Below are 6,109 nucleotides of genomic sequence, written 5' to 3' on the forward strand. Positions count from 1 at the left end.
AAAAAAAAAAAAAAAAAAAAAAAAAAAAAAAAAAAAAAAAAAAAAGAAAAGAAAAGAAAAACAAGACAAAACAAGCAAGCAAAAAAGGAAAAAGTGTTCCACACGGTAACTGAATTGTAGGGAGGTCAAATGGAAAACAGAGACTGTAAGGAAAGATCCTTCACAACCAATTAAACAAGATGTGAGGAAGTGGGGCCCCTTACATTGCAGACCTGTCCCTTAGGAGGAATATACATGGAACTTCCGTGCCATCCCTCAGACACAGGAACAAACATCCTGGGTGCTAGGGTGACAGTGACCCAACAGTGAGTCTTGGAAGTGGGACATGTGTAATAGATGCCATAATCAGGGTGAGGACTCTTGGAACATTGCAGCGACGGACACGCAGGACTGGGAGGACATCATTGCTGCTTATATGGACTTTGGACTATCCTGCCATACCAACTATTCTACAGATGAGGCCAGCCAGCTAAGATTGTCTCCTAGGAGCTCTGTTGACCAGATAGATCAAGAACCTGGAAATGAGTTTGCTTTCCACCCTTTGAGTCAGGGTCTTGCTGTGTAGGCCTGGCTAGAGTTGAGGCTAGCCTGCAACCTGCCTCTGGAGTACTAGAGTCTCGGGTGTGTGTGTCTCCATGCCTGGCTGTAAGCAATATTGCTAAAAGCACTCCTGAGCATTGGAAAGCATGAGTGACTAAGAAATTAAGGATGCAGGAATCAAGTGTGTGACTCCCACGGTGCCAAGCCCCTTTCAAGCATGACCTGATCTCCCCAAAGCCATTGTGGGTGGATCAAAAGCTCTATGATTAGAATTCTCTGGAACACACACTGCCATTGCTACAACCTGTCCACTTTTCAAAGCCTTGAGCTCACAGAGCTCATCTAAGCCAGGTCGTGCGCGCCTTTAATCCCCGCACCCAGGAGGTGCAGGCAGGCAGATGTGTGAGTGTGGGGCCAGCCTGGTCTACAGGGAGAGGTCAAGTCAGCTACACAGAGAAACCCTGTCTCAACAAACAAACAAACAAAACCTCATCTAACTGAAGAAAATTATGCTGAGACCAATTCAATATGCTCACAGTGTTAACTAGCTAAAATCTTTCATCCCCCAACCAAGAATACTTTGTGTGTGCTTGAACATTGTTTTTTTTTTTTTTAAGATTTATTTATTTATTTTATGTAAGTACACTGTAGCTGTCTTCAGACACACCAGAAGAGGGCATCCAATCCCATTACAGATGGTTGTGAGCCACCATGTGGTTGCTGGGATTTGAACTCAGGACCTCTGGAAGAGCGGTCAGTGCTCTTAACCGCTGAGCCATCTCTCCAGCCCCCTTGAACATTGTCTTAATTAGAGTTTTACTGCTGAACAGATGCTGTGACCAAGGCAAGTCTTATAAAGGAACATTTAATTGGGGCTGGCTTATAGGTTCAGAGGTTTAATCTATTATCATCAAGGTAGGAACATGGCAGTGTCCAAGCAGGCATGGTGCAGGCAGAGCTGAGAGTTCTACATCTTCATCTGAAGGCTGCTATCAGAATACTGACTTCCAGGCAGCTAAGATGAGGGCCTTAAAGCCCACACCCACAGTGACACACCCACTCCAACAAGGCCACACCACCTAATAGTGCCACTCCCTGGCCCAAGCATTTTTTTCTTGTTTTTTTCCCGAGACAGGGTTTCTCTGTGTAGCCCTGGCTGTCCTGGAACTCACTCTGTAGACCATGCTGGCCTCGAACTCAGAAATCTGCCTGCCTCTGCCTCCCAAGTGCTGGGATTAAAGGTGTGCGCCACCATGCCCAGCTCTGGCCCAAGCATTTACAAACCATCATAAACATCAAAGTGGTTGTGATTTGGAAGCCATTTCAATAACATGCAAGGTGAACAATCCTTAGATGTACCACATAGTGTGAAATAAAATTAATTTTTTAAAAGATTTGTTTATTTATTTTTGGTTTTTTCGAGACAGGGTTTCTCTGTATAAGATTTATTTATGTATGTGAGTACACTGTAGCTGTACAGACGGTTGTGAGCCTTCGTGTGGTTGTTGGGAATTGAATTTTTAGGACCTCTGCCCCCTCTGGTTGGCCCCTCTCGCTCCAGTCAACTCTGTTCGCTCAGTCCCTGCTTGCTCAGGCCCAAAGATTTCTTTATTATATGTAAGTACAGTGTAGCTGATTTCAGATGCACCAGAAGAGGGAGTCAGATCTCATTATAGATGGTTGTGAGCCACCACGTGGTTTCTGGGATTTGGACTCAGGACCTTTGAAAGAACAGTCAGTGTTCTTACCGGCTAAGCCATCTCACAAGTCCAATAAAATTACTGTGTTGAAAAAAATCACTGAGAGTTGGGCCAATGAGACAACTCATGAGTAGACACTGTCCAAGCCTGATGGCCTGACGTCTCGTCCTCTGCACCGCAGCACAAGAACAGAGCTGGCTCCAGAAATCTGTTCTCTGACTTCATAAACAAATAATACAAATAATAATAACATTTAAAAATATAAAGTTGCCCGAATTTCTACAAACATTAGAAAAAAATCTTGAGAAATTTAAATTAAATCAATGTACCAGTGGTGAGTCTAAGAAAAGTGCACAGGGTTTTAATTATTTTTTTTTTATGTGTACTGTGTGTGTGTGCCTGAGTGCACATATGTGAATGATGTGTGCAGGAGTCTGCAGAGGTCAGAAGAGGGTGTCAGTTTCCTGGAACTAGAGTTACAGGCAGTGGGAGCCACGTGTGGACTGTGCGAACTGAACATGGGTCCCCTGCAAGAGCCATATGTGGATTTGGGGGTTGTTTGCTTGTTTTGTTTTTTCAGGCAAGGTTTGTCTATGTAGCCCTGGATGTCCTGGAATTCACTCTGTATACCAGGCTATCTTTGAACTCACAGAAGTCCACCTGCCTCTGCCTCCTGAGTGCTGGGATTAAAGATGTGCACCATCCCTCCAGTCAGTATGTACTTTTAACCACAGAGTCATCTCTCTAGCTTCTATAAGGCCTTAGAGAAGGTTTTTTTTTTTTTTTTTTTAATTTAGAATTTAATTTTTTTATTTTTAATTTTGTGTGTCGGGCCGGGCAGTGGTGGTGCATGCCTTTAATCCCAGCACTTGGGAGGCAGAGACAGGCAGAGTTCTGAGTTCGAGGCCAGCCTGGTCTACAAAGTGAGTTCCAGGACAGCCAGGGCTGCACAGAGAAATCCTGTCTCGAAAACAAAACAAAACAAAAACAAACAAACAAAATTATGTGTCTATTTATGGGTTTGTGTGTGTGGAAGGAGTGCCTTCAGAGGCCACAGGGGATATCAGACACCTCAGAGTTGGAGTGAGAGCTGGCTGTGAGCCCCCTACAGGGATGGTGAGAGCTCTGATTGGCTGGAAGAACAGTTCACACTCTTAACCACTGAACCATCTCTCTAGCTGCTGCCCTCTCCCATTTTATTTTAAAAGTAGAACATAGTAGGCCTCTCTTGTAATTGTTATTACCCAAGAGGGTGAAATAAGATCGTGAGTTTGAGGTTAGTCTTGGCTACAGGATGAGGCCCTGACTCAAACCAAAAAAGGAAGTAGGGAGAGGGCGCTACTTCCCTCAAGTCTGAAAGCACTGGGGAGGGGTTCCATGGGCTCTGAGATGGGGATGGGGACGGAGCACTCAGTACACACAGGCCAGGGTGACAGCGATGCTGGAACACTCAGTTTTCACACAGGAAAACGTGAGCTAGAGCTGTTCCCTCCCAGCCCCCACACAAGCATTATCCAGATGGGTGCAAGGCTTGCTGTCAGCCAATCACAGGCCTTTAGGGACTATCCCATGAGTTCACTGCACTTACAGACATAAGCCCAACGGAGCAAGCCTGGAGCAGACTGCAGATACCCTGGGAGCCTCAGTAACTCGCCACCGAAGCACCTGGTACCTAGGCCACACGGCAAGGCCACGCGGTCAGGACAAACCATTCCTAAAAAGAAGATCGAAGGCTACAGTTGGCGCCTCACAGAAGAGAGGATAGAAAATGCCCCAGTGGCTCCCTAAAATCTAATGACTGCTCAAGCCAAGTGTGGACTCGAAGTCAGAGTGAGCGAAGCAGTCAGCTACACTCAGGCCTGCCAGTGGGCTGTAATTGTCTTGAAGCAAAACTCTGCATTTAGTGAGGTTTGACACAGACCTGTGCTGTGGCCAACAATTCTGTTCTTAACATACTGTCCAGACACAGCTCCAAGCCCATTGTCCATTTTGAATACTCACAGAACAGAAAGTCTAACACTGAAACATGTGAGAGACACCTTCAATGTCTACAGGGCTTACTCTCAAAACCACAGTGTGAGCGAAAGAAGCCCTCTCCAGAACAAGGCTGTGCTGGCTAGTGTGATGTCAGTTTGACACAAGCTAGTCATCTGAGAAGAGGAGCCCATGGAGACTGTGCCTCCACTAGATGTACCTGTAGGCAGGCAAGACTAATTGATGGCGGGAGGATTGCTCCCACTCTGGTTAGGGATACATGCTGGGACTGAAGGCCTGGGCAACCACCACTCTGTTAGTCCTTCGACCTTTAATCCCAGCACTCAGAAGGCAGAGGCAAGTGGATTTCTGTGAATTAGAGGCCATCTTGGTCTACAGAACAAGACCCAGCACAGCCAGGGATACACAGAGGAAACCCTGCTCTCCCTTCACTACCGTCCCCCCCCTCAAAAAACAAACTAAAAAAAAAATGAAAGAAAATCAGGAGAACCATACATTATATAGAGATGTATTGGTATTCTGTAAAGAAGAAAAGTGAGGGCCAGGTCACCATCTGAGGGAAGGACACTATCCACGGGGGTCACGGGGTGGGGATGTCTAACGTGGGAATGTGTCCACTGAACAATTTACACACCAGCGTATCTCACAAGGCAGCGTCTTCCCCTTCCCCCTGCACCTATGAGAAGCCTACTCCCCTCTTTGGAACAGGTAGGGTATGGACATATCCCCTTCACACGCACACGCCAGCACAAGTGCAAGGTCAGGCCTTGCTCACCGTGTGCGTCTAGAACCTGTCTTTGGCTTGCACTGGGACCCGGTATTTGCTGAATGACTGAATGAATTCATAAAGCAAAAAGTCCTTAGGCTAGGGGATATCTCAGTCTGGTCTGTGCTTGCCAGAAGGATGAGGCTGTATGTGGTCTCCAACCCCATAAAAACAAAACAGCAATGACACAAGTAGGCGTGGCGGCCTATGTTTGTAATCCCAGCACGACGGAGGCAGAGATGGTTCGCTTCCTGGGGCTTGCTAGTCAAGCAGCTTAGACTAATCAGTGTGCACACATTTTCTCACACATAAATATACAACTCACTCCCACATATACACCAAAAATATTTTTAATGGGGAGGGGTATGGGAAAGATGGCTCAATGGTTAGGAGCAGTTGCAGAGGATCCAGATTCACTTTCTGGCACCCTCTGGCAGCTCACCATGATCTCTGGCTTCCTTTCTAGATCTTCCTGCCCATACACATATAACACTCATATACATAAGAATACTTATTTTAAAAATGTGTTTATTAAGCTAGGCATTGGTGGTTGCACACCTTTAATCCTAGTACCCAGGAGTCAGAGGCAGGCTGATCTGTGAGTTCAAGGCCATCCTGGTCTACACAGAGGAATCCTGTCTTGAAAAAAACAAACAAAAACCAAACCAAAGCAAAAGGACAACCGCAAAAGGATTTTATTTTACGGGGCTGGAGAAATGGCTCCAGTGTTGAGAGTCCTAGTTGCTCTCCCAGAGGACTCAGGTTTCATTCTCAGCACCCACACAGCTCAAAACTATCCATAATCCAGTTCCAGGGGCCCTGATGCTCTCCCCTGACCTTCACGGGCATCAGGCATGCATGTGGCACACACATATGTGCAGGCAGAACACACATACACATAAAAGAAAGACAGTAGAGAAATTGTTTTTATTTATTTTATGTATTTGAGTACACTGTAGCTGTCTTTGTGCACACCAGGAGAGAGGACCAATCTCATTACAGATGGTTGTGAGCCACCATGTGGTCACTCGGAATTGAACTCAGGACCTCTGGAAGAGCAGTCAGTGTTCTTAACCACTGAGCAATCTCTCCAGCCCTGAGAAATTCT

This window comes from Mus pahari, chromosome 3 (assembly GCF_900095145.1).
Source record: "Mus pahari chromosome 3, PAHARI_EIJ_v1.1, whole genome shotgun sequence".
NCBI lineage: Eukaryota > Metazoa > Chordata > Mammalia > Rodentia > Muridae > Mus > Mus pahari.